Source organism: Narcine bancroftii, chromosome 1 (assembly GCF_036971445.1).
Source record: "Narcine bancroftii isolate sNarBan1 chromosome 1, sNarBan1.hap1, whole genome shotgun sequence".
Lineage (NCBI taxonomy): Eukaryota > Metazoa > Chordata > Chondrichthyes > Torpediniformes > Narcinidae > Narcine > Narcine bancroftii.
Window position 1 is genome coordinate 237,730,914 of NC_091469.1, and position 18,092 is coordinate 237,749,005.

The window sequence follows — 18,092 nt, forward strand, 5'->3', positions numbered from 1 at the left end:
TGTCCTTTCCAAGTCATCTCAGTATTAGACTGCAGGACGTCCTTTCCCAGTCATCTCAGTATTATTCTGCAGGACGTCCTTTCCGAGTCATCGCAATATTAACCTGCAGGAACTCTTTTCCGAGTCATCTCAGTATTAGTCTGCAGGACGTCCTTTCCAAGTCATCTCAGGATTAACCTGCAGGACGTCCTTTCCGAGTCATCTCAGTATTAACCTGCAGGACGTCCTTTCCGAGTCATCTCAGTATTAACCTGCAGGAACTCCTTTCCGAGTCATCTCAGTATTAGTCTGCAGGACGTCCTTTCCAAGTCATCTCAGTATTAACCTGCAGGAACTCATTCCCGAGTCATCTCAGTATTAGTCTGCAGGACATCCTTTCCGAGTCATCTCAGTATTGTTCTGCAGGACGTCCTTTCCGAGTCATCTCAGTATTAACCTGCAGGACGTCCTTTCCGAGTCATCTCAGTATTAACGTGCAGGAACTCCTTTCCGAGTCATCTCAGTATTAGTCTGCAGGACGTCCTTTCCAAGTCATCTCAGTATTAACCTGCAGGAACTCATTCCCGAGTCATCTCAGTATTAGTCTGCAGGACATCCTTTCCGAGTCATCTCAGTATTATTCTGCAGGACGTCCTTTCCGAGTCATCTCAGTATTAACCTGCAGGAACTCCTTTCCGAGTCATCTCAGTATTAGTCTGCAGGACGTACTTTCCGAGTCATCTCAGTATTAGCGTGCTGGACGTCCTTTCCGAGTCATCTCAGTATTAGTCTGCAGGACGTCCTTTCCGAGTCATCTCAGTATTAGCCTGTAGGACGTCCTTTCTGAGTCATCTCAGTATTAGCGTGCAGGACGTCCTTTCCGAGTCATCTCAGTATTAGTCTGCAGGACGTCCTTTCCGAGTCATCTCAGTATTAGCCTGTAGGACGTCCTTTCTGAGTCATCTCAGTATTAGTCTGCAGGACGTCCTTTCCAAGTCATCACAGCATTCGCCTGCAGGATGTCCTTTCTGTGTCATCTCAGTATTAGTCTGTAGGACGTCCTTTCCGATTCATCTCAGTATTCACCTGCAGGACGTCCTTTCCGAGTCATCTCAGTATTAGCCTGCAGGACGTCCTTTCCGAGTCATCTCAGTATTAGCCTGCAGGACGTCCTTTCCGAGTCATCTCAGTATTAGCCTGCAGGACGTACTTTCCGAGTCATCTCAGTATTAACCTGCAGGACGTCCTTTCCGAGTCATCTCAGTATTAGTCTGCAGGACGTCCTTTCTGAGTCATCTTAGTATTAACCTGCAGGACGTCCTTTCCAAGTTATCTCAGTATTAACCTGCAGGACGTCCTTTCTGAGTCATCTCAGTATTAGCCTGCAGGAAGTCCTTTCCGAGTCATCTCAGTATTAGTCTGCAGGACGTACTTTCCGAGTCATCTCAGTATTAGCGTGCAGGACGTCCTTTCCGAGTCATCTCAGTATTAGTCTGCAGGACGTCCTTTCCGAGTCATCTCAGTATTAGCCTGTAGGACGTCCTTTCTGAGTCATCTCAGTATTAGTCTGCAGGACGTCCTTTCCAAGTCATCACAGCATTCGCCTGCAGGATGTCCTTTCTGTGTCATCTCAGTATTAGTCTGTAGGACGTCCTTTCCGATTCATCTCAGTATTCACCTGCAGGACGTCCTTTCCGAGTCATCTCAGTATTAGCCTGCAGGACGTCCTTTCCGAGTCATCTCAGTATTAGCCTGCAGGACGTCCTTTCCGAGTCATCTCAGTATTAGCCTGCAGGACGTACTTTCCGAGTCATCTCAGTATTAACCTGCAGGACGTCCTTTCCGAGTCATCTCAGTATTAGTCTGCAGGACGTCCTTTCTGAGTCATCTTAGTATTAACCTGCAGGACGTCCTTTCCAAGTCATCTAAGTATTAACCTGCAGGAACTCCTTTCTGAGTCATCTCAGTATTAGTCTGCAGGACGTCCTTTCCAAGTCATCTCAGTATTAACCTGCAGGAACTCCTTTCCAAGTCATCTCAGTATTAGTCTGCAGGACGTCCTTTCCAAGTCATCTCAGTATTAACCTGCAGGAACTCCTTTCCGAGTCATCTCAGTATTAGTCTGCAGGACGTCCTTTGTGAGTCATCTTTGTATTAAGCTGCAGTACGTCCTTTCCAAGTCATCTCAGTATTAGTCTGCAGGACGTCCTTTCCGAGTCATCTCAGTATTAGCCTGCAGGACGTCCTTTGTGAGTAATCTGAGTATTAGCCTGCAGGACGTCCTTTCTGAGTCATCTCAGTATTAGCCTGCAGGAAGTCCTTTCCGAGTCATCTCAGTATTAGCCTGCAGGACGTACTTTCCGAGTCATCTCAGTATTAGCGTGCAGGACGTCCTTTCCGAGTCATCTCAGTATTAGTCTGCAGGACGTCCTTTACGAGTCATCTCAGTATTAGCCTGCAGGACGTCCTTTCTGAGTCATCTCAGTATTAGTCTGCAGGACGTCCTTTCCAAGTCATCACAGCATTCGCCTGCAGGATGTCCTTTCTGAGTCATCTCAGTATTAGTCTGTAGGACGTCCTTTCCGAGTCATCTCAGTATTCACCTGCAGGACGTCCTTTCCGAGTCATCTCAGTATTAGCCTGCAGGACGTCCTTTCCGAGTCATCTCAGTATTAGCCTGCAGGACGTCCTTTCCGAGTCATCTCAGTATTAGCCTGCAGGACGTCCTTTCCGAGTCATCTCAGTATTAACCTACAGGACGTTCTTTCCGAGTCATCTCAGTATTAGTCTGCAGGACGTCCTTTCTGAGTCATCTTAGTATTAACCTGCAGGACGTCCTTTCCAAGTCATCTAAGTATTAACCTGCAGGAACTCCTTTCTGAGTCATCTCAGTATTAGCCTGCAGGACGTCCTTTCCAAGTCATCTCAGTATTAACCTGCAGGACGTCCTTTCCGAGTTATCTCAGTGTTAACCTGCAGGACGTCCTTTCTCAGTCATTTCAGTATTAACCTGCAGGACGTCCTTTCTGAGTCATCTCAGTATTAACCTGCAGGATGTCCTTTCCAAGTCATCTCAGTATTAACCTGCAGGACGTCCTTTCTGAGTCATCTCAGTATTAGTCTGCAGAACGTCCTTTCCAAGTCATCTCAGTATTAGCCTGCAGGACGTCCTTTCTGAGTCATCTCAGTAATCACCTGCAGGACGTTCTTTCCAAGTCATCTCAGTATTAGCCTGCAGGATGTCCTTTCCAAGTCATCTCAGTATTAGCCTGCAGGACGTCCTTTCCAAGTCATCTCAGTATTATTCTGCAGGACGTCCTTTCCGAGTCATCTCAATATTAACCTGCAGGAACTCCTTTCCGAGTCATCTCAGTATTAGTCTGCAGGACGTCCTTTCCAAGTCATCTCAGTATTAATCTGCAGGACGTCCTTTCCGAGTCATCTCAGTATTAAGCTGCAGGACGTCCTTTCCGAGTCATCTCAGTATTAACCTGCAGGAACTCCTTTCCGAGTCATCTCAGTATTAGTCTGCAGGACGTCCTTTCCAAGTCATCTCAGTATTAACCTGCAGGAACTCATTCCCGAGTCATCTCAGTATTAGTCTGCAGGACATCCTTTCCGAGTCATCTCAGTATTATTCTGCAGGACGTCCTTTCCGAGTCATCTCAGTATTAACCTGCAGGAAGTCCTTTCCGAGTCATCTCAGTATTAGTCTGCAGGACGTCCTTTCCAAGTCATCTCAGTATTAACCTGCAGGAACTCCTTTCCAAGTCATCTCAGTATTAGTCTGCAGGACGTCCTTTCCAAGTCATCTCAGTATTAACCTGCAGGAACTCCTTTCCGAGTCATCTCAGTATTAGTCTGCAGGACGTCCTTTCTGAGTCATCTCAGTATTAACCTGCAGGACGTCCTTTCCAAGTCATCTTAGTATTAACCTGCAGGACGTCCTTTCTGAGTCATCTCAGTATTAACCTGCAGGAACTCCTTTCCGAGTCATCTCAGTATTAGTCTGCAGGACGTCCTTTCCGAGTGTTCTCAGTATTAACCTGCAGGACGTCCTTTCCGAGTCATCTCAGTATTAGTCTGCAGGACGTCCTTTCCGAGTCATCCCAGTATTAGTCTGCAGGACGTCCTTTCCAAGTCATCTCAGTATTAGTCTGCAGGACGTTCTTTCCAAGTCATCTCAGTATTCACCTGCAGGACGGCCTTTCCAAGTTATCTCAGTATTCACCTGCAGGACGTCCTTTCCAAGTCATCTCAGTATTAGTCTGCAGGACGTCCTTCCTGAGTCATCTCAGTATTAGCCTGCAGGACGTCCTTTCCGAGTCATCTCAGTATTGGCCTGCAGGACGTCCTTTCCAAGTCATCTCAGTATTAGTCTGCAGGACGTCCTTTCTGAGTAATCTCAGTATTAGCCTGCAGGACGTCTTTTCCGAGTGATCTCAGTATTAGTCTGCAGGAAGTCCTTTCGAAGTCATCTCAGTATTAGTCTGCAGGACGTCCTTTCCGAGTCATCTCAGTATTAGCGTGCAGGACGTCCTTTCCGAGTCATCTCAGTATTAGCCTGCAGGACGTCCTTTCCAAGTCATCTCAGTATTAGTCTGCAGGACGTCCTTTCTGAGTCATCTCAGTATTAGTCTGCAGGACGTCCTTTCCGAGTCATCTCAGTATTAGCCTGCAGGACGTCCTTTGTGAGTCATCTGAGTATTAGCGTGCAGGACGTCCTTTCTGAGTCATCTCAGTATTAGCCTGCAGGAAGTCCTTTCTGAGTCATCTCAGTATTAGCCTGCAGGACGTCCTTTCCGAGTCATCTCAGTATTAGCCTGCAGGACGTCCTTTCCGAGTCATCTCAGTATTAGTCTGCAGGACGTCCTTTCCAAGTCATCACAGTATTCGCCTGCAGGATGTCTTTCTGCGTCATCTCAGTATTAGTCTGTAGGACGTCCTTTCCGAGTCATCTCAGTATTCACCTGCAGGACGTCCTTTCCGAGTCATCTCAGTATTAGCCTGCAGGACGTCCTTTCCGAGTCATCTCAGTATTAGCCTGCAGGACGTCCTTTCCGAGTCATCTCAGTATTAGTCTGCAGGACGTCCTTTCCGAGTCATCTCAGTATTAACCTACAGGACGTCCTTTCCAAGACATCTCAGTTTTAGTCTGCAGGACGTCCTTTCTGAGTCATCTTAGTATTAACATGCAGGACGTCCTTTCCAAGTCATCTCAGTATCAGTCTGCAGGACATCCTTTCCAAGTCATCTCAGTATTAGCTTGCAGGACGTCCTTTCTGAGTCATCTCAGTAATCACCTGCAGGACGTTCTTTCCAAGTCATCTCAGTATTAGCCTGCAGGATGTCCTTTCCAAGTCATCTCAGTATTAGCCTGCAGGACGTCCTTTCCAAGTCATCTCAGTATTAGTCTGCAGGACGTCCTTTCCGAGTCATCTCAATATTAACCTGCAGGAACTCCTTTCCGAGTCATCTCAGTATTAGTCTGCAGGACGTCCTTTCCAAGTCATCTCAGTATTAACCTGCAGGACGTCCTTTCCGAGTCAACTCAGTATTAACCTGCAGGACGTCCTTTCCGAGACATCTCAGTATTAACCTGCAGGAACTCCTTTCCGAGTCATCGCAGTATTAGTCTGCAGGACATCCTTTCCAAGTCATCTCAGTATTAACCTGCAGGAACTCCTTCCCGAGTCATCTCAGTATTAGTCTGCAGGACGTCCTTTCCGAGTCATCTCAGTATTATTCTGCAGGACGTCCTTTCCGAGTCATCTCAGTATTAACCTGCAGGAACTCCTTTCCGAGTCATCTCAGTATTAGTCTGCAGGACGTCCTTTCCAAGTCATCTCAGTATTAACCTGCAGGAACTCCTTTCCAAGTCATCTCAGTATTAGTCTGCAGGACGTCCTTTCCAAGTCATCTCAGTATTAACCTGCAGGAACTCCTTTCCGAGTCATCTCAGTATTAGTCTGCAGGACGTCCTTTCTGAGTCATCTCAGTATTAACCTGCAGGACCTCCTTTCCAAGTCATCTTAGTATTAACCTGCAGGAACTCCTTTCCGAGTCATCTCAGTATTAGTCTGCAGGACGTCCTTTCCGAGTCATCCCAGTATTAGTCTGCAGGACGTCCTTTCCAAGTCATCTCAGGATTAGTCTGCAGGACGTCCTTTCCAAGTCATCTCAGTATTCACCTGCAGGACGGCCTTTCCAAGTCATCTCAGTATTAGTCTGCAGGACGTCTTTTCCGAGTCATCTCAGTATTAACCTGCAGGACGTCCTTTCCGAGTCATCTCAGTATTAGTCTGCAGGACGTCCTTTCCAAGTCATCTCAGTATTAACCTGCAGGACGTCCTTTCCGAGTCATCTCAGTATTAACCTGCAGGACGTCCATTCCGAGTCATCTCAGTATTAACCTGCAGGAACTCCTTTCCGAGTCATCTCAGTATTAGTCTGCAGGACGTCCTTTCCAAGTCTTCTCAGTATTAACCTGCAGGAACTCCTTCCCGAGTCATCTCAGTATTAGTCTGCAGGACGTCCTTTCCGAGTCATCTCAGTATTAACCTGCAGGAACTCCTTTCCGAGTCATCTCAGTATTAGTCTGCAGGACGTCCTTTCCAAGTCATCTCAGTATTAACCCGCAGGAACTCCTTTCCAAGTCATCTCAGTATTAGTCTGCAGGACGTCCTTTCCAAGTCATCTCAGTATTAACCTGCAGGAACTCATTCCCGAGTCATCTCAGTATTAGTCTGCAGGACATCCTTTCCGAGTCATCTCAGTATTATTCTGCAGGACGTCCTTTCCGAGTCATCTCAGTATTAACCTGCAGGAACTCCTTTCCGAGTCATCTCAGTATTAGTCTGCAGGACGTACTTTCCGAGTCATCTCAGTATTAGCGTGCTGGACGTCCTTTCCGAGTCATCTCAGTATTAGTCTGCAGGACGTCCTTTCCGAGTCATCTCAGTATTAGCCTGTAGGACGTCCTTTCTGAGTCATCTCAGTATTAGCGTGCAGGACGTCCTTTCCGAGTCATCTCAGTATTAGTCTGCAGGACGTCCTTTCCGAGTCATCTCAGTATTAGCCTGTAGGACGTCCTTTCTGAGTCATCTCAGTATTAGTCTGCAGGACGTCCTTTCCAAGTCATCACAGCATTCGCCTGCAGGATGTCCTTTCTGTGTCATCTCAGTATTAGTCTGTAGGACGTCCTTTCCGATTCATCTCAGTATTCACCTGCAGGACGTCCTTTCCGAGTCATCTCAGTATTAGCCTGCAGGACGTCCTTTCCGAGTCATCTCAGTATTAGCCTGCAGGACGTCCTTTCCGAGTCATCTCAGTATTAGCCTGCAGGACGTACTTTCCGAGTCATCTCAGTATTAACCTGCAGGACGTCCTTTCCGAGTCATCTCAGTATTAGTCTGCAGGACGTCCTTTCTGAGTCATCTTAGTATTAACCTGCAGGACGTCCTTTCCAAGTTATCTCAGTATTAACCTGCAGGACGTCCTTTCTGAGTCATCTCAGTATTAGCCTGCAGGAAGTCCTTTCCGAGTCATCTCAGTATTAGTCTGCAGGACGTACTTCCCGAGTCATCTCAGTATTAGCGTGCAGGACGTCCTTTCCGAGTCATCTCAGTATTAGTCTGCAGGACGTCCTTTCCGAGTCATCTCAGTATTAGCCTGTAGGACGTCCTTTCTGAGTCATCTCAGTATTAGTCTGCAGGACGTCCTTTCCAAGTCATCACAGCATTCGCCTGCAGGATGTCCTTTCTGTGTCATCTCAGTATTAGTCTGTAGGACGTCCTTTCCGATTCATCTCAGTATTCACCTGCAGGACGTCCTTTCCGAGTCATCTCAGTATTAGCCTGCAGGACGTCCTTTCCGAGTCATCTCAGTATTAGCCTGCAGGACGTCCTTTCCGAGTCATCTCAGTATTAGCCTGCAGGACGTACTTTCCGAGTCATCTCAGTATTAACCTGCAGGACGTCCTTTCCGAGTCATCTCAGTATTAGTCTGCAGGACGTCCTTTCTGAGTCATCTTAGTATTAACCTGCAGGACGTCCTTTCCAAGTCATCTAAGTATTAACCTGCAGGAACTCCTTTCTGAGTCATCTCAGTATTAGTCTGCAGGACGTCCTTTCCAAGTCATCTCAGTATTAACCTGCAGGAACTCCTTTCCAAGTCATCTCAGTATTAGTCTGCAGGACGTCCTTTCCAAGTCATCTCAGTATTAACCTGCAGGAACTCCTTTCCGAGTCATCTCAGTATTAGTCTGCAGGACGTCCTTTGTGAGTCATCTTTGTATTAAGCTGCAGTACGTCCTTTCCAAGTCATCTCAGTATTAGTCTGCAGGACGTCCTTTCCGAGTCATCTCAGTATTAGCCTGCAGGACGTCCTTTGTGAGTAATCTGAGTATTAGCCTGCAGGACGTCCTTTCTGAGTCATCTCAGTATTAGCCTGCAGGAAGTCCTTTCCGAGTCATCTCAGTATTAGCCTGCAGGACGTACTTTCCGAGTCATCTCAGTATTAGCGTGCAGGACGTCCTTTCCGAGTCATCTCAGTATTAGTCTGCAGGACGTCCTTTACGAGTCATCTCAGTATTAGCCTGCAGGACGTCCTTTCTGAGTCATCTCAGTATTAGTCTGCAGGACGTCCTTTCCAAGTCATCACAGCATTCGCCTGCAGGATGTCCTTTCTGAGTCATCTCAGTATTAGTCTGTAGGACGTCCTTTCCGAGTCATCTCAGTATTCACCTGCAGGACGTCCTTTCCGAGTCATCTCAGTATTAGCCTGCAGGACGTCCTTTCCGAGTCATCTCAGTATTAGCCTGCAGGACGTCCTTTCCGAGTCATCTCAGTATTAGCCTGCAGGACGTCCTTTCCGAGTCATCTCAGTATTAACCTACAGGACGTTCTTTCCGAGTCATCTCAGTATTAGTCTGCAGGACGTCCTTTCTGAGTCATCTTAGTATTAACCTGCAGGACGTCCTTTCCAAGTCATCTAAGTATTAACCTGCAGGAACTCCTTTCTGAGTCATCTCAGTATTAGCCTGCAGGACGTCCTTTCCAAGTCATCTCAGTATTAACCTGCAGGACGTCCTTTCCGAGTTATCTCAGTGTTAACCTGCAGGACGTCCTTTCTCAGTCATTTCAGTATTAACCTGCAGGACGTCCTTTCTGAGTCATCTCAGTATTAACCTGCAGGATGTCCTTTCCAAGTCATCTCAGTATTAACCTGCAGGACGTCCTTTCTGAGTCATCTCAGTATTAGTCTGCAGAACGTCCTTTCCAAGTCATCTCAGTATTAGCCTGCAGGACGTCCTTTCTGAGTCATCTCAGTAATCACCTGCAGGACGTTCTTTCCAAGTCATCTCAGTATTAGCCTGCAGGATGTCCTTTCCAAGTCATCTCAGTATTAGCCTGCAGGACGTCCTTTCCAAGTCATCTCAGTATTATTCTGCAGGACGTCCTTTCCGAGTCATCTCAATATTAACCTGCAGGAACTCCTTTCCGAGTCATCTCAGTATTAGTCTGCAGGACGTCCTTTCCAAGTCATCTCAGTATTAATCTGCAGGACGTCCTTTCCGAGTCATCTCAGTATTAGCGTGCAGGACGTCCTTTCCGAGTCATCTCAGTATTAGTCTGCAGGACGTCCTTTCCGAGTCATCTCAGTATTAGCCTGTAGGACGTCCTTTCTGAGTCATCTCAGTATTAGTCTGCAGGACGTCCTTTCCAAGTCATCACAGCATTCGCCTGCAGGATGTCCTTTCTGTGTCATCTCAGTATTAGTCTGTAGGACGTCCTTTCCGATTCATCTCAGTATTCACCTGCAGGACGTCCTTTCCGAGTCATCTCAGTATTAGCCTGCAGGACGTCCTTTCCGAGTCATCTCAGTATTAGCCTGCAGGACGTCCTTTCCGAGTCATCTCAGTATTAGCCTGCAGGACGTACTTTCCGAGTCATCTCAGTATTAACCTGCAGGACGTCCTTTCCGAGTCATCTCAGTATTAGTCTGCAGGACGTCCTTTCTGAGTCATCTTAGTATTAACCTGCAGGACGTCCTTTCCAAGTTATCTCAGTATTAACCTGCAGGACGTCCTTTCTGAGTCATCTCAGTATTAGCCTGCAGGAAGTCCTTTCCGAGTCATCTCAGTATTAGTCTGCAGGACGTACTTTCCGAGTCATCTCAGTATTAGCGTGCAGGACGTCCTTTCCGAGTCATCTCAGTATTAGTCTGCAGGACGTCCTTTCCGAGTCATCTCAGTATTAGCCTGTAGGACGTCCTTTCTGAGTCATCTCAGTATTAGTCTGCAGGACGTCCTTTCCAAGTCATCACAGCATTCGCCTGCAGGATGTCCTTTCTGTGTCATCTCAGTATTAGTCTGTAGGACGTCCTTTCCGATTCATCTCAGTATTCACCTGCAGGACGTCCTTTCCGAGTCATCTCAGTATTAGCCTGCAGGACGTCCTTTCCGAGTCATCTCAGTATTAGCCTGCAGGACGTCCTTTCCGAGTCATCTCAGTATTAGCCTGCAGGACGTACTTTCCGAGTCATCTCAGTATTAACCTGCAGGACGTCCTTTCCGAGTCATCTCAGTATTAGTCTGCAGGACGTCCTTTCTGAGTCATCTTAGTATTAACCTGCAGGACGTCCTTTCCAAGTCATCTAAGTATTAACCTGCAGGAACTCCTTTCTGAGTCATCTCAGTATTAGTCTGCAGGACGTCCTTTCCAAGTCATCTCAGTATTAACCTGCAGGAACTCCTTTCCAAGTCATCTCAGTATTAGTCTGCAGGACGTCCTTTCCAAGTCATCTCAGTATTAACCTGCAGGAACTCCTTTCCGAGTCATCTCAGTATTAGTCTGCAGGACGTCCTTTGTGAGTCATCTTTGTATTAAGCTGCAGTACGTCCTTTCCAAGTCATCTCAGTATTAGTCTGCAGGACGTCCTTTCCGAGTCATCTCAGTATTAGCCTGCAGGACGTCCTTTGTGAGTAATCTGAGTATTAGCCTGCAGGACGTCCTTTCTGAGTCATCTCAGTATTAGCCTGCAGGAAGTCCTTTCCGAGTCATCTCAGTATTAGCCTGCAGGACGTACTTTCCGAGTCATCTCAGTATTAGCGTGCAGGACGTCCTTTCCGAGTCATCTCAGTATTAGTCTGCAGGACGTCCTTTACGAGTCATCTCAGTATTAGCCTGCAGGACGTCCTTTCTGAGTCATCTCAGTATTAGTCTGCAGGACGTCCTTTCCAAGTCATCACAGCATTCGCCTGCAGGATGTCCTTTCTGAGTCATCTCAGTATTAGTCTGTAGGACGTCCTTTCCGAGTCATCTCAGTATTCACCTGCAGGACGTCCTTTCCGAGTCATCTCAGTATTAGCCTGCAGGACGTCCTTTCCGAGTCATCTCAGTATTAGCCTGCAGGACGTCCTTTCCGAGTCATCTCAGTATTAGCCTGCAGGACGTCCTTTCCGAGTCATCTCAGTATTAACCTACAGGACGTTCTTTCCGAGTCATCTCAGTATTAGTCTGCAGGACGTCCTTTCTGAGTCATCTTAGTATTAACCTGCAGGACGTCCTTTCCAAGTCATCTAAGTATTAACCTGCAGGAACTCCTTTCTGAGTCATCTCAGTATTAGCCTGCAGGACGTCCTTTCCAAGTCATCTCAGTATTAACCTGCAGGACGTCCTTTCCGAGTTATCTCAGTGTTAACCTGCAGGACGTCCTTTCTCAGTCATTTCAGTATTAACCTGCAGGACGTCCTTTCTGAGTCATCTCAGTATTAACCTGCAGGATGTCCTTTCCAAGTCATCTCAGTATTAACCTGCAGGACGTCCTTTCTGAGTCATCTCAGTATTAGTCTGCAGAACGTCCTTTCCAAGTCATCTCAGTATTAGCCTGCAGGACGTCCTTTCTGAGTCATCTCAGTAATCACCTGCAGGACGTTCTTTCCAAGTCATCTCAGTATTAGCCTGCAGGATGTCCTTTCCAAGTCATCTCAGTATTAGCCTGCAGGACGTCCTTTCCAAGTCATCTCAGTATTATTCTGCAGGACGTCCTTTCCGAGTCATCTCAATATTAACCTGCAGGAACTCCTTTCCGAGTCATCTCAGTATTAGTCTGCAGGACGTCCTTTCCAAGTCATCTCAGTATTAATCTGCAGGACGTCCTTTCCGAGTCATCTCAGTATTAAGCTGCAGGACGTCCTTTCCGAGTCATCTCAGTATTAACCTGCAGGAACTCCTTTCCGAGTCATCTCAGTATTAGTCTGCAGGACGTCCTTTCCAAGTCATCTCAGTATTAACCTGCAGGAACTCATTCCCGAGTCATCTCAGTATTAGTCTGCAGGACATCCTTTCCGAGTCATCTCAGTATTATTCTGCAGGACGTCCTTTCCGAGTCATCTCAGTATTAACCTGCAGGAAGTCCTTTCCGAGTCATCTCAGTATTAGTCTGCAGGACGTCCTTTCCAAGTCATCTCAGTATTAACCTGCAGGAACTCCTTTCCAAGTCATCTCAGTATTAGTCTGCAGGACGTCCTTTCCAAGTCATCTCAGTATTAACCTGCAGGAACTCCTTTCCGAGTCATCTCAGTATTAGTCTGCAGGACGTCCTTTCTGAGTCATCTCAGTATTAACCTGCAGGACGTCCTTTCCAAGTCATCTTAGTATTAACCTGCAGGACGTCCTTTCTGAGTCATCTCAGTATTAACCTGCAGGAACTCCTTTCCGAGTCATCTCAGTATTAGTCTGCAGGACGTCCTTTCCGAGTGTTCTCAGTATTAACCTGCAGGACGTCCTTTCCGAGTCATCTCAGTATTAGTCTGCAGGACGTCCTTTCCGAGTCATCCCAGTATTAGTCTGCAGGACGTCCTTTCCAAGTCATCTCAGTATTAGTCTGCAGGACGTTCTTTCCAAGTCATCTCAGTATTCACCTGCAGGACGGCCTTTCCAAGTTATCTCAGTATTCACCTGCAGGACGTCCTTTCCAAGTCATCTCAGTATTAGTCTGCAGGACGTCCTTCCTGAGTCATCTCAGTATTAGCCTGCAGGACGTCCTTTCCGAGTCATCTCAGTATTGGCCTGCAGGACGTCCTTTCCAAGTCATCTCAGTATTAGTCTGCAGGACGTCCTTTCTGAGTAATCTCAGTATTAGCCTGCAGGACGTCTTTTCCGAGTGATCTCAGTATTAGTCTGCAGGAAGTCCTTTCGAAGTCATCTCAGTATTAGTCTGCAGGACGTCCTTTCCGAGTCATCTCAGTATTAGCGTGCAGGACGTCCTTTCCGAGTCATCTCAGTATTAGCCTGCAGGACGTCCTTTCCAAGTCATCTCAGTATTAGTCTGCAGGACGTCCTTTCTGAGTCATCTCAGTATTAGTCTGCAGGACGTCCTTTCCGAGTCATCTCAGTATTAGCCTGCAGGACGTCCTTTGTGAGTCATCTGAGTATTAGCGTGCAGGACGTCCTTTCTGAGTCATCTCAGTATTAGCCTGCAGGAAGTCCTTTCTGAGTCATCTCAGTATTAGCCTGCAGGACGTCCTTTCCGAGTCATCTCAGTATTAGCCTGCAGGACGTCCTTTCCGAGTCATCTCAGTATTAGTCTGCAGGACGTCCTTTCCAAGTCATCACAGTATTCGCCTGCAGGATGTCTTTCTGCGTCATCTCAGTATTAGTCTGTAGGACGTCCTTTCCGAGTCATCTCAGTATTCACCTGCAGGACGTCCTTTCCGAGTCATCTCAGTATTAGCCTGCAGGACGTCCTTTCCGAGTCATCTCAGTATTAGCCTGCAGGACGTCCTTTCCGAGTCATCTCAGTATTAGTCTGCAGGACGTCCTTTCCGAGTCATCTCAGTATTAACCTACAGGACGTCCTTTCCAAGACATCTCAGTTTTAGTCTGCAGGACGTCCTTTCTGAGTCATCTTAGTATTAACATGCAGGACGTCCTTTCCAAGTCATCTCAGTATCAGTCTGCAGGACATCCTTTCCAAGTCATCTCAGTATTAGCTTGCAGGACGTCCTTTCTGAGTCATCTCAGTAATCACCTGCAGGACGTTCTTTCCAAGTCATCTCAGTATTAGCCTGCAGGATGTCCTTTCCAAGTCATCTCAGTATTAGCCTGCAGGACGTCCTTTCCAAGTCATCTCAGTATTAGTCTGCAGGACATCCTTTCCAAGTCATCTCAGTATTAACCTGCAGGAACTCCTTCCCGAGTCATCTCAGTATTAGTCTGCAGGACGTCCTTTCCGAGTCATCTCAGTATTATTCTGCAGGACGTCCTTTCCGAGTCATCTCAGTATTAACCTGCAGGAACTCCTTTCCGAGTCATCTCAGTATTAGTCTGCAGGACGTCCTTTCCAAGTCATCTCAGTATTAACCTGCAGGAACTCCTTTCCAAGTCATCTCAGTATTAGTCTGCAGGACGTCCTTTCCAAGTCATCTCAGTATTAACCTGCAGGAACTCCTTTCCGAGTCATCTCAGTATTAGTCTGCAGGACGTCCTTTCTGAGTCATCTCAGTATTAACCTGCAGGACCTCCTTTCCAAGTCATCTTAGTATTAACCTGCAGGAACTCCTTTCCGAGTCATCTCAGTATTAGTCTGCAGGACGTCCTTTCCGAGTCATCCCAGTATTAGTCTGCAGGACGTCCTTTCCAAGTCATCTCAGGATTAGTCTGCAGGACGTCCTTTCCAAGTCATCTCAGTATTCACCTGCAGGACGGCCTTTCCAAGTCATCTCAGTATTAGTCTGCAGGACGTCTTTTCCGAGTCATCTCAGTATTAACCTGCAGGACGTCCTTTCCGAGTCATCTCAGTATTAGTCTGCAGGACGTCCTTTCCAAGTCATCTCAGTATTAACCTGCAGGACGTCCTTTCCGAGTCATCTCAGTATTAACCTGCAGGACGTCCATTCCGAGTCATCTCAGTATTAACCTGCAGGAACTCCTTTCCGAGTCATCTCAGTATTAGTCTGCAGGACGTCCTTTCCAAGTCTTCTCAGTATTAACCTGCAGGAACTCCTTCCCGAGTCATCTCAGTATTAGTCTGCAGGACGTCCTTTCCGAGTCATCTCAGTATTAACCTGCAGGAACTCCTTTCCGAGTCATCTCAGTATTAGTCTGCAGGACGTCCTTTCCAAGTCATCTCAGTATTAACCCGCAGGAACTCCTTTCCAAGTCATCTCAGTATTAGTCTGCAGGACGTCCTTTCCAAGTCATCTCAGTATTAGCCTGCAGGAACTCCTTTCCGAGTCATCTCAGTATTAGTCTGCAGGACGTCCTTTCTGAGTCATCTCAGTATTAACCTGCAGGAAGTCCTTTCCAAGTCATCTTAGTATTAACCTGCAGAACGTCCTTTCCAAGTCATCTCAGTATTCAACTGCAGGACGTCCTTTCCAAGACATCTCAGTATTAGTCTGCAGGACGTCCTTTCTGAGTCATCTCGGTATTAGCCTGCAGGACGTCCTTTCTGAGTAATCTCAGTATTAGCCTGCAGGACGTCTTTTCCGAGTGATCTCAGTATTAGTCTGCAGGAAGTCCTTTCCAAGTCATCTCAGTATTAGTCTGCAGGACGTCCATTCCGAGTCATCTCAGTATTAGCGTGCAGGACGTCCTTTCCGAGTCATCTCAGTATTAGCCTGCAGGACGTCCTTTCCAAGTCATCTCAGTATTAGTCTGCAGGACGTCCTTTCTGAGTCATCTCAGTATTAGTCTGCAGGACGTCCTTTCCGAGGCATCTCAGTATTAGCCTGCAGGACGTCCTTTGTGAGTCATCTGAGTATTAGCCTGCAGGATGTCCTTTCTGAGTCATCTCAGTATTAGCCTGCAGGAAGTCCTTTCCGAGTCATCTCAGTATTAGCCTGCAGGACGTCCTTACCGAGTCATCTCAGTATTAGCCTGCAGGACGTCCTTTCCGAGTCATCTCAGTATTAGTCTGCAGGACGTCCTTTCCGAGTCATCTCAGTATTAGCCTGCAGTACGTCCTTTCTGAGTCATCTCAGTATTAGTCTGCAGGACGTCCTTTCCAAGTCATCACAGTATTCGCCTGCAGGATGTCCTTTCTGTGTCATCTCAGTATTAGTCTGTAGGACGTCCTTTCCGAGTCATCTCAGTATTCACTTGCAGGACGTCCTTTCCGAGTCATCTCAGTATTAGCCTGCAGGACGTCCTTTCCGAGTCATTTCAGTATTAGCCTGCAGGACGTCCTTTCTGAGTCATCTCAGTATTAGCCTGCAGGACGTCCTTTCCGAGTCATCTCAGTATTAACCTACAGGACGTCCTTTCCGAGTCATCTCAGTATTAGTCTGCAGGACGTCCTTTCTGAGTCATCTTAGTATTAACCTGCAGGACGTCCTTTCCAAGTCATCTCAGTGTCAGTCTGCAGGACGTCCTTTCCAAGTCATCTCAGTATTCGCCTGCAGGACGTCCTTTCTGAGTCATCTCAGATATCACCTGCAGGACGTTCTTTCCAAGTCATCTCAGTATTAGCCTGCAGGATGTCCTTACCAAGTCATCTCAGTATTAGCCTGCAGGACGTCCTTTCCAAGACATCTCAGTATTAACCTGCAGGAACTCCTTCCCGAGTCATCTCAGTATTAGTCTGCAGGACGTCCTTTCCGAGTCATCTCAGTATTATTCTGCAGGACGTCCTTTCCGAGTCATCTCAGTATTAACCTGCAGGAACTCCTTTCCGAGTCATCTCAGTATTAGTCTGCAGGACGTCCTTTCCAAGTCATCTCAGTATTAACCTGCAGGAACTCCTTTCCAAGTCATCTCAGTATTCACCTGCAGGACGGCCTTTCCAAGTCATCTCAGTATTCACCTGCAGGACGTCCTTTCCAAGTCATCTCAGTATTAGTCTGCAGGACGTCCTTCCTGAGTCATCTCAGTATTAGCCTGCAGGACTTCCTTTCCGAGTCATCTCAGTATTGGCCTGCAGGACGTCCTTTCCAAGTCATCTCAGTATTAGTCTGCAGGACGTCCTTTCTGAGTCATCTTAGTATTAACATGCAGGACGTCCTTTCCAAGTCATCTCAGTATCAGTCTGCAGGACATCCTTTCCAAGTCATCTCAGTATTAGCTTGCAGGACGTCCTTTCTGAGTCATCTCAGTAATCACCTGCAGGACGTTCTTTCCAAGTCATCTCAGTATTAGCCTGCAGGATGCCCTTTCCAAGTCATCTCAGTATTAGCCTGCAGGACGTCCTTTCCAAGTCATCTCAGTATTAGTCTGCAGGACGTCCTTTCCGAGTCATCTCAATATTAACCTGCAGGAACTCCTTTCCGAGTCATCTCAGTATTAGTCTGCAGGACGTCCTTTCCAAGTCATCTCAGTATTAACCTGCAGGACGTCCTTTCCGAGTCAACTCAGTATTAACCTGCAGGACGTCCTTTCCGAGACATCTCAGTATTAACCTGCAGGAACTCCTTTCCGAGTCATCGCAGTATTAGTCTGCAGGACATCCTTTCCAAGTCATCTCAGTATTAACCTGCAGGAACTCCTTCCCGAGTCATCTCAGTATTAGTCTGCAGGACGTCCTTTCCGAGTCATCTCAGTATTATTCTGCAGGACGTCCTTTCCGAGTCATCTCAGTATTAACCTGCAGGAACTCCTTTCCGAGTCATCTCAGTATTAGTCTGCAGGACGTCCTTTCCAAGTCATCTCAGTATTAACCTGCAGGAACTCCTTTCCAAGTCATCTCAGTATTAGTCTGCAGGACGTCCTTTCCAAGTCATCTCAGTATTAACCTGCAGGAACTCCTTTCCGAGTCATCTCAGTATTAGTCTGCAGGACGTCCTTTCTGAGTCATCTCAGTATTAACCTGCAGGACCTCCTTTCCAAGTCATCTTAGTATTAACCTGCAGGAACTCCTTTCCGAGTCATCTCAGTATTAGTCTGCAGGACGTCCTTTCCGAGTCATCCCAGTATTAGTCTGCAGGACGTCCTTTCCAAGTCATCTCAGGATTAGTCTGCAGGACGTCCTTTCCAAGTCATCTCAGTATTCACCTGCAGGACGGCCTTTCCAAGTCATCTCAGTATTAGTCTGCAGGACGTCTTTTCCGAGTCATCTCAGTATTAACCTGCAGGACGTCCTTTCCGAGTCATCTCAGTATTAGTCTGCAGGAC

At 47.1% G+C, this 18,092-nt stretch overlaps 1 protein-coding gene across 14 annotated transcripts in view; it reads right to left on the bottom strand.

Annotated features, from left to right (window-relative positions):
* Positions 1-18,092, bottom strand: part of LOC138740513 (casein kinase I) — a 488,373-nt gene that overhangs the window by 188,576 nt on the left and 281,705 nt on the right. The gene's annotated exons all lie outside the window — the stretch shown is intronic.